General features: G+C 48.8%; 1 long non-coding RNA gene across 1 annotated transcript in view; it reads left to right on the top strand.

Moving 5' to 3' along the window:
* Positions 1 to 2,404: 2,404 nt before the first annotated feature.
* LOC110341531 overlaps positions 2,405 to 10,393 on the top strand; it is a 30,999-nt gene continuing 23,010 nt past the window's right edge. Inside the window, exon 1 of the long non-coding RNA XR_002383500.2 lies at positions 2,405 to 2,571. This is a non-coding gene — a long non-coding RNA (uncharacterized LOC110341531). The remainder of the gene's footprint in view (positions 2,572 to 10,393) is intronic.

The following is a 10,393-nucleotide window of genomic DNA, read 5'->3' as shown; positions in this document are numbered from 1 at the left end:
CCTGAATTTGATCACTGGAGCACATATAAAGGTGGCAGGAGAGAACCAGCTCTACACAGTTGTCCTCCGATCTTCAGGTGCCATGCACGCCCTGACACATGTACCCCACATATACTTCCCTCTCCCTCCCTCTCTTGCCCCACCACTCCCGCCAGTCACAACTAAATAAAATGCTTAATTCCAGGCAGCGGGACAGAAGAAGAGGTAAGAGCCTGGCGTTGGTGGCGCACGCCTTTAATCCCAGCACTCCGAGGCAGAGGCAGGTGGATCTCTGTGAGTTCGAGGCCAGCCTGGTCTACAAGAGCTAGATCCAGGACAGGATTCCAAGCTTCACAGAGAAACCCTGTCTCACAAAACCAAGCAAAAAAACAAAATAAAGAGTTAAGAAAGGGCATTTGCCAACTGTCAGTCAATCTATTTTCTAGTAGACCTGTAACATATGAAGCTCTGTTAGTAAGGAAGAAGGGAGAATAGAAGGTGGGAACCAGCCTTCTCTGCCATGGGCCTCCCCATCTCTGTGTCCTCAGTGAACTCTCATATGACAGGACACAGCCACTCAAAGGGATTCTCTGTCACCTGCTGTCAGTCAACGACACCGACAGTTCTTGAGGGCCGAGGATCTTGTCTGTGGCTTCATTTGTGGTCTGTGGTACTTGATGTGCCTGGCAAGGACAAGGGGTTCTGGCAGGATTTGGTAAACAAGACACCTTTGGAGAAAAAAAGCTGAGATGAAGGAGGGGACTCAGGACAGTGTACCTGTGACTTCCCCCACACTGTGTGTGCGTGCGTGTGTGCGTGTGTGCGTGCATGCGTGCGTTTAAACTCGAGGATAATTTAGTGTCTGAACATAAAACAACAGGGCAGGCAAACTGGAGATCTTGGCAGCTGCCAGGAGGATGAAGCTGGGTTAGAGAAAGAAGTCAGAGTTTTGAATTAGAGGCCAAGAAAGCAGGCTAAGCAATGGAAGTCTGCAAACAGCTGCCGGGAGTGTGTATGAGGGTCTTCAGAGAGAGAGGGAGTGGGAGAGGGAAAGAGAGACAGAGACAGAGAGAAAGGGAGGAAGGGGGAAGGAAGAAGGGAGGGAGAGAATATTAGGAGAATCAGTGCAAGCAGGTTTAGGGTTTTTTGTTATTGTCTGAAAAGAAGGAGGAAACTGTAGAGTTAACCTTGAGAGAGGGAGGGAGTGGGCAGGCTTAGCAGTGAAGGTCTGCAGGCAGCTACCACTGGGGAAAGGATTCTGTAACATGTGTGTACATAGTTCATTAAGGGACAGTCATTTGTCCCTTCAAGAGAAGCTGCTTTTGGAAAAATAGTTTTGTCCTACAGAAAAAAATAACAGCAATTGTCTTAAGACCAACCCCTCCATACAGAGTCATAGTATACCTTATGACATTACAAGTTGAATGGGGTTTGCCTGTCTTTAGTTTTGAATTTTCCTTTGACAGAAGACACATTGGACCAAGTGATGTTGGGACTCACTTTGGCATCACATATCTAACTGGTGGTCAGCAAGTTTTGCTCTGTGAGCCTTCACTTCAGGCCAAGGATCTTCCTAGGAGGGTGAGGGCCATAACAGGCTCTGCCTCCGGGGGGGGGGGTCCTCCATCTGCTTTATGCTTTATAAAGAGGGTGGAGGGAGGCATCAGAGGAAACGGAAATTTAGTGGAAGCTCCAGAGGGAACTTGGGGACATGCCTTCCCCAGGCTGGGCAGCCCCATTAGGTTTGCTTTCCCCAGGCTGGGCAGCCCCATTAGCTTCATACCTTAAGAAGTCAAGAGACCTGTCCTACAGGGTGAACTATTGAAGTACCATAAAGGTCTCACTCAAGTTTGAATTGCCTCAAAACAGGAGTCATGGGACTCCATGGCAGTCAGGTGCGGGCACAGGCTATATCAGGTCTTGTTTCTACTTGTTTATTTTTATGTGTATGAATGTATGTCTGTGTGCCATGTGTATACAGTGACTTCCAAGGTCAGAAGAGAGATGTCACAGAAGGGTGTGAACCACACTATGTTGGTGCTGAGAACTGAATTCGGATCTGCTGGAAGAGCAACTGGGGTTCTTAACCTCTGAGCCATCTCCCCAGCCCTTCCCTTCATGTCTTCTTGTACTTGACAGACAATGGACCTTTTAAGGTCTTTTCCTTCCTCCTCTGGGTTCAGCTTTGCAAGATGATGAGGTGTTGGCAGGTGCTACCAAGTTCAAAGCTACATTCAAAGCCCCCCCTCCCAGGCATATTCCCGCTTAATGGTTTTCCTAGGGTTGGTCCTGGTCTAGTGGCATCCACACCTGTTTGTAACTTGCTAGAAATAGGACCTGATTTAGGTAGATTCCAGCCATCTAAAAAGCTTCCAGGTGATTCTGAGAATCACTGCTCTAGGAGGGGATTAGGTGGCAGTTGAAAAGGGCAGGACACTGGGGGGCTGGAAGGGTTGAGTAAAAGCTGCTGAGCTGGGTCTCAGCATATTGGAGTGCTGGACTGGCAGGTTACAAGGCCTCCCCTCGCTGCACACAGCTTCCTGGGAAGAGAAAGCACACTGGGAAGGAGTCACGGATGTCGAAGGACACTCGGTAAGGATGCTGGAGGGAGCTGCTGACACAGGGGCACACAAGCAGGGACAGGCGGGCCCTGTGAGGCCTATGAGTGGCTAACATGCAGGGAAGGACGGAGTGGACTCTGGTCCTGGCCAGCTTTCTGTTTCTACCCTAACTCAGGTCAGCTGTCCTAGGCCATCAAGCTGTTTGTGAAGCATCGTTTCCTTACTGGTTATGAGTAGAGCACTCCTGGGCTGGTTTGCATGAGTAAGCATGATCTGAGTTCTCCATTGCTCACAGCTGGGCCTCTCCTTGAACGCCTTCTCCGTCTCCTACTGGTAGCTAGCGTGGCTGTGGGAGGCAGCAGCGTTTCCTCTAAGTGGGGTGCAGGTCTCCAAGATGCCTCAGGCTCTTGAAGGGGTTATGTTTCATAGCTCTATCCCACAGTGTGCAGTCATTCTGGTGACAAGAATAAAGTGAAATATACATGATACATAGTCAGGGAGCGTCTGCCACAGGTGTGTCTCAGTAAAGTCATGAGCCATTTTATGAAGCCCTTGGTGAGAAGTCGTGAATTGTCCCAGTGTGGTGGTGAAGCCCTGTAACTTGGTTTGTCCTCCCAGGCAGAGAAAGTTCTATTGCACATGTCTGGTGTGTGCACGCAATAACATCTGCTGCCTGCATCCTTGTGTTGATCATTTGGTCATCACTGAGAAGGCATGGCCGAGACATGTTAGGGTAGAAGGTATCCGTGGCAGCAGAGGTGAAGATGAAGTCAAGAAAGGGGTCACAAGGGTGGCCGTGGAGAGGAGCTGGATTCTTGGGGTGACCAAATTGCTGTGTCCACATCCGTTTGGTGAAAGTGGGTTCTCAGGACTTGGCCGTGGGACACAGAAGAAGACATCCTTGGCATTGGTACGGAGCAAGTGTGGAGGAGTAGGTAGCCACCCAGAAGTCTGTCCCAGCGGGAGCTGGGTGGGGCATGGTGAGGGAGGGACCAGGCAGGCAGCTGCTCTGCACCTAGAGAAAGGAGTCCTTCATGAGGGAGGGCGGTGACCAGGGGTGGCGTGAAAATGCTGGTGGACATATGAGTGCCTGATGCCAGAGACAGATGTGGCTAGGACAACTCCAGGGCACACACCTGGCAGGATAGGCTTAGGAGATGAAGAGCAGCTGGGCCTGCAGGAGACGGGCCCTCCATGCCTGAACACCTTCCCGAGCTGGCCCCTTTGCATTATCAGCAAACATACCAAATTCGCAGCCCTAGAGTTTCCAGGGACGTCATGGGTTTTCCAAGCTCTAATTACCAACCTATCTTCTGTGTCTACATCTTCGCCCTTGCTGCTCCAAGGAAAGCTTCTAGACCTTTGTTGTCTCTCTGGAACACAGTAGATTACAGAAGAGAGCATTTGAAATCGGACCATTTGGGTACAAGATGTGAATTGGTGTATTTTGTAGAAATGTCTCTTGACTTTGCTGGGCCTGTCTTGTCTGTCTGCAGAATGGACTGCATCCTGCATTACGAGAACCATTCCAGTAAGGTGTTGGGGAGATGAGGGTCATGTGCTGACCGTATCTGCAAAGGCCAGGATCTGCCGTCAGTCCTCTTGTTTCTTTCTTTGGCTCCCCTGACTGGCTGCATGTATTGCCCAGGCTGGAGGGTCTCTCTTATTATGAAAACCCAAATGACACGGGGCAAACCCACCTTGGCTTATGTATGTCAGAGTAGCTGTTGGGGTCTTAGGTTTCCTTTCATGTGAAGATCCAGGGACAATTTTTGTTCCTTTCCTGTTAGAGAGAAACTGCGTCAGATATTCTATCCTAGAGATCAAGTTCTGTTCTTGGCTACTGAAGCCAGTCCTTTGATACCCATCGCAATTATAGAAAAGGCTGGGATGTGGCCTTGTCCCAACACTGATCACAGACAGAATATGGTTTCATGTCTGGGACCAAAGTGGCACGTGAGCTCAGGCATGTGGACAGGACATTCATTCTCTGCCACCAGGTTGGATCAGCTGGTGATTATTTTCTCTCTGCCACTGGGCCTCATGCAGTGTAAGCAGGCTTCAAACAGCCTCTATAGCCAAAGCTGGACCCTGAACTTCAGATCCTCTGGGCGTCTGGGAGGTGAGGGCATGCTTACAGGCATGTGCTCCTGGTTTAGGCAGGACTGGGGATCAAACTCAGGACTGTGTGTGAGCTAGACAAGCACTCTAGTAACTGAGTCCCCCACCCGGTAGCTTCTTCCTCTCTGTTGCAGTGCTTTTCTGATAGTCTTGCCTCACCCAGGGCAGGGATTTTGAACGGCCCCACTCTGTCCTTGTGCCTTTTGTTGTCCCTTAGTTTGGCTCTGTTCTCTGCTATAGGCAGAATTTGCCAGAGGAAGGGGAAGCCCCTTGACCCTCACAGTGTAACCCAGCTGCAGGGTGACTTCACAGCTCAGCATGGCAGCTGCATTCTGTCTTCCAGAGCAGCTGGAGGCCTCTCTGTGCAGCCTGGTGCCTGCAGGTGGGTGCTTGGCTTGCCCCAGCTGTGCCTCTGAGCTACCCAGCGCCCAGGATGGAAAATCACTCTCACCACACCTCAGGGCTTTGTGGAAGGGGCTGTGTGCCTGTCACCAAGGCTTATGCAGAAATTAGAGTGTTGAGTCCTCCATGCTTTCTGTACATAGACTAGTAGAATCGTACATGGAGATTTCTGGAGAAACTGAGAAAGGGAAGTAGTAGGAAAGGGTAAAGGAGGTCTTGTAGGGGGTGGAAAACTCTAGGAAAGGAAAACAGGGAAAGGACGACCGGAAGGGGACAGAAGACAGGTAGCCATCGCTCAGCGATTCAGCTCTGCATATGTTATGTTCCTCCTGCACACCAGGTATGAACACAACTATCACTTCAATGCCCTCGCCAGGTGCTTTGCCACTCAGCAAGGTGACACAGTCTTTAGGGGCAGGTGGGTGTCCCTCGGGGTATCCAGTGCCCTAGACAGCTCCTTGAATGTGGCCTGGGAAGCATCTGCCTCAGAAGGACCATCTATGGCCACAACGTTGGCTTCTGTTCCTTTTGAAGATGTCACCAGAAGCTCTTGGAAGACCTGGACAGTGTCACCACTGATTTTGCAGTCTCCTGGCAGGGTGCTTGGCAGGGAAGAGTACAGTAAACTAAAGTCCCAAGGATCTGATGAATGACCAGGCATGGAGATTCAGTTTGGGAAAAAAAAAAACAAAAACCAAAAACATCAGAGACCAAGGAGGGACTTTCCAGCCCAGACAGGGTATAAAATACAAGTTCCTTTGAAGTTTAATGTGTGTGTAATATCCTGAGGATCTTGTTAAAATCCCACGTGGGCTTTACCAGAGAGACTGTTCGAAGGGTGGGTGAGGGGAGCTGGGGAAAAGATGCAGTTGGTAATACTTGCCATGTAAACATGAGGACCTGAGTTCAGATCCCCAGCACACATGTAAAAAGCTGGGTGTGTGCCTGTAAGCCTACTGCTGGAAGGGTGGAAACAGGGAGATCCCTGGAGCTTTCTGGTCAACCAGCCTAGCTGAACTGGTGAGCTCCAGGTTAAACAAGAGACAATGTCTCAAAAAAAAAAAAAAACAACAAAGCATAGAATGACTAAGGAAGTCACCTGAAATTGAACTCTGACCTCTACATGCATGTATGAGCATGCACGCACAAACACAAGCATACGTACGGGTACATACATGCCTACACAGGAAAAGAAGGAAATGGAAGATTGTTGTTTGAGATTCAGACATTAGGGTTCTTGTCTTATCTGCTGTCTGCTGAGCTGTGTGGCCCAGCAACAACGAACTCCATCTGAAGGAACTCTAAGAGCCAGAGAAACTAAGCGCTATGATGTCTGAGGTCTCACAGCTGGAATTCAGATCCAGGTCTTTGGACTCCATAGCAGAGGCTGCCACTTCTGTTGTCAGTCCTCCAAGGGACCTTATCCCTCAGTTTCCCAGTCTCCTCTCTGTGTTAGTGGCCTGGGCTCTGGTGAGAGGACCTGTTCTGTGCAGAGGGGCAGACCCCTTCTACAGTAGGGGCCGAGCTCTTCTTAGCCAGAGAGGGATAGGCAGGTCCAATGGTCAGCTTTGCCTGGTTTGTAACCAAGTTTAGGGGCCAAAGCAGCAGACTGCATGGACCTCTTCATTCAAACGGACTCTTAATTCACTAATATGCATGGGGATGTGGTCAGGGACATCGCTGCCACTCTACAAACCTGAATTTTGTAGTCAGCCTTTGAAAGGCATTTATTTGTGTCTATAAACAGAGCAAAAAGCCCCTTGCTACACCCCCACCCACCGAGTCTGTGATGTGTCAGAAAGATATTAGGCCATAAAGCAATGATAATAAATGCCTGGCTCTGCTATGGTGGTGTAGATGTTCAAAGCACCGTCAATGCCTCCTTTCATCTTCACCCTCCTGGCCTCCTTTTAAGGTTGGCAGGACAGATATTATGTTCATACTACAGATGAGCAACAAAGACTCAACAAGAAGGTTGGCTTGGCCAAGTCCATAGATTTAGACGCAGAAGACAATGGTCTGGTGTTCTTTAGACCATGCTGGACACAGTGTCTTGGCTGCCTGTCCCCAAGCAGCAGAGAATGTCACGGTTCTGACAGATTTATTACCAGCAATTTATCATTTGCTTATTGCCAAAGAGGGGGAAAAGCCAGCCTTTAGAAAAACACCTGAAAATTGCCCAACCAAGGACTCAAGAGCCGACTGAGCTGGCATCGAAGTGAGGCGGGGAGATGGTCCACCCAGGGGATGGGAGGGGCAGGAATGCTTCTGCACGGGGCGGGTACAGGTAAACACATGAGTTGGAGGTTGGCAGACAGAGTTCACACCCAGCAATAGCTGTTGTGTAGGGAGGGAAGGTAGAGGTGTGCTAGCTGCTAGGGCAGGGTCGAATCTAGAAGAGATGGGGAGGAGGCAGGCTACATGCAGAGTCTGGGCCTTAACAACTAAAGCCCAGGATTCTGGAGGAAAAATTGTCAGGGACTCATGTCTGGTAACAGAACGTTGGTACCAATAAAGGAGAGGGAGGCATAAAAGAACAAGAATGTGAAAAATGGTTGATCAGAGTATAGATGCTTTTAGACGTCTTGCGTGAGAAAGAGCTAGGTTCATGTGTTTAGATTGGGTGGGAATGTGTGGGAAGGCAAGTCAGTCAGTGTACTGTGGGGGAAGGCCAAGGATGTTCTTGGCATGATTTGTTTATCTAGAGAAAGGGTTGTAGTACGCTTTTCTTTTTTTTTTTTTTGGTCGGCTACCAGCTCACAAATAATGGCATGGAGACTTCTTACTAATTATAAAAGCTTGACCATTAGCTTAGGCTGGTCCCAATAGCTCTTATAACTTAAATTAGCCTGGTTTTATTAATCTATGTTCTACCACATTGCTCCATTACCTCTACCTCTTCAGTGTCTTTCTGGAGTCCCTCACATGCCTAGTTTCATCTACTTCCTCTGTCTCTGTCTCTCTCTCTCTGTTTGTCTCTCTCTTTGTCTTTCTTTCTGTCTCTGTCTCTGTCTCTGTCTCTGTCCCTGTCTCTGTCCCTGTCTCTGTCTCTGTCTCCGTCTCTCTCTCTCTCTCTTTCTCTCTCTCTCTCTTTCTCTTTTTGCCTGGAAGTCCTGCCTATGCCTCCTGCCTAGCTATTGGCTGTACAGCTCTTTATTAAACCAATCACGGCAATATACATTCTCACAGTAAGCAAATGCCCACAACAAAGGGTCACTAACCCACACTGGTCTCAACACCCTGTGAGGCTGAGGATGGCCTTGCACATCTGATCCTTTTGTCTCCACCTCCTGAGTGTTGTGATCACAGGTGTCTATCTCCCATTTTTGTGGTTCTGGGGATTGAACCCAGGTCTCTGTGGATGCTGGCCAGGCACTCCATCAATGGAGCCATGCCCCAGCCCCTAGTATGGTTTTTAAGAAGCTGTTTCTGAATCTGACATTCAGTGGAGTAGTACTCTGTAGGATGCCTCTTTGGGGAGGGAGAGAGGAAGGTCTGTTGTTTGTTAAAGACGGCACGAGAAGCTCAAAGGGTACCTTTAAAGAAGATTCCACAATGCCTCGAACAAGCACACATGCAACCTATTCCAAGTGAGAGGAACTGAGAGCAGCTTTCCAAGCTTTTTTGATCTTGGCACAGGTTAATATCTCCTGGAACCCAACCCAACATTTTATCAGCTTGACCAATGGCCACACTTTCAATACTTTGTGCCTTCTGCACCCGGCCTCTGACCTCTGACCTCATGTTGGGGGTTGGGCACCTAAACAAGACAAGACACTGTTATGACTTTAGCTCCTCTCCTGACTCTTTTGCTGTTTTCTTTTAGAAGGTTTCCCTAAGCATTGCTATAACTCGGCTGTTGTCACAGTCTAATTTGCTGCTAGCTAACGTCCAGCATTTTGTTCCATGGGGCTGCTCACCTGTTCCAACTAATGTGACAAACTAAAGGTCAACAAAGCCTAGAGATCCCCCACCTGTCTCTGGCCACCAGACTGTGCCCTGCCCACCTTCTTTGCCCAGGTGAGCAGGAAGCAGAATGGACTGGAGCAGACTCTGCCAGGCTCTGCTCTCCCTTTGTATCCGTCCCTCTCTTGCATGTGCCAATGCCCAGTTGGGCTTGTCTGGCATCTCTGTTTTCTGTTTGGCTCTGCTCCTTTCCTCTGGCCTCATCCCTTCTGTAATGGAAAGATCCCAATGGCCATGGCTCTGCTATGGCCTCCTAATGGGTTGCAAACTTAGGCAGCCACCAGAATTATCAGGAAGCATGGGGTAGAACCTTAGAATTGCCTTTCTAGTAACTTCTGTGGGATTCCAGTACTGTTGGCCTGAGGGCCATGCTTTGAGAATTGCAGATCTGCAGTTCCCAAATGTGAGATTGTTGGGAAAATGTGGTAAGAAGTTATATTAGTTACTTGTCATAATAGCTGTGATACTGTGATAAAATACCCCCAACTTAAGAGAGCTCCTTGGGCTCACAGTTTGAGGGCTCACAGTTTGAGGCTACAGTCCATTATGGTAGAGAAGTTCTGGAAGCAGGCACTTGAGAATGCTGATCACATTGCACCTGCATGCCCTTCCTTGTTCAGTTGAATTTTTTTTTTAAGTCTAGGACCCAAGTCTAGGGAATGGCAATGCCCATTTTTAGGTGGGTCTTCCGACCTCAGTTGAATATAATTAAGATAATCCCTTCCAGGTATGTCCATGCGTATCTCCTAGCTAAGATTCTATCCAGCTAGCAATCAATATTAACTACCACAGATATGTGTATTTACAGGGCTTACACCTACTGAATTGAAATCTCTGGAGGCCACGGTTCTTCTTGCCCTGAACGTCCTTGCCCTGGCCCAGTGCTGGCTGCTCAGCTCTCCCACATTTCCCATTCTCCTGGTTGGGAATGCTCCTATTTGCTTGCTTTAAACCCAATCTCTGGCTTCCTTCCCGGCTTCCTCTGTGTGCATTCACACCTTATTGCTGAGTGGGAACTTTCTGTCAGTTTTGATTCTCTCTCAAACATTTTCTTTGATTTAGGATGGCAAGATGCCCAGTGAAATGTAAAGTTCAGAAGAAGCAACAAATACTCTGGGGGGGGGGGGGGTGTTAAGGTTTGAAAGTCTTTATGTGGACCCAGGTCAGCCTTGGAACCCTGAGTACTGGCATTACAGGTGTGTGCTGTCCTACAGCTCTAAACAAGTTTTTAGTGTATGTCTTAACGTAGTACTTGTGACATAGTTGATTGAGATAATGTTACTTGGGGTTAGGGATTTGGTTAAGCTCTTGCTACACAGTGCCTTCAAAGTCTGGGCATTAGGTGTGGTAGCACACACCTTTAC

This window comes from Mesocricetus auratus, unplaced genomic scaffold (genome assembly GCF_017639785.1).
Source record: "Mesocricetus auratus isolate SY011 unplaced genomic scaffold, BCM_Maur_2.0 Super-Scaffold_100024, whole genome shotgun sequence".
NCBI classification, from domain to species: Eukaryota; Metazoa; Chordata; class Mammalia; order Rodentia; family Cricetidae; genus Mesocricetus; species Mesocricetus auratus.
This window is presented reverse-complemented; position numbering and strand designations above follow the sequence as displayed.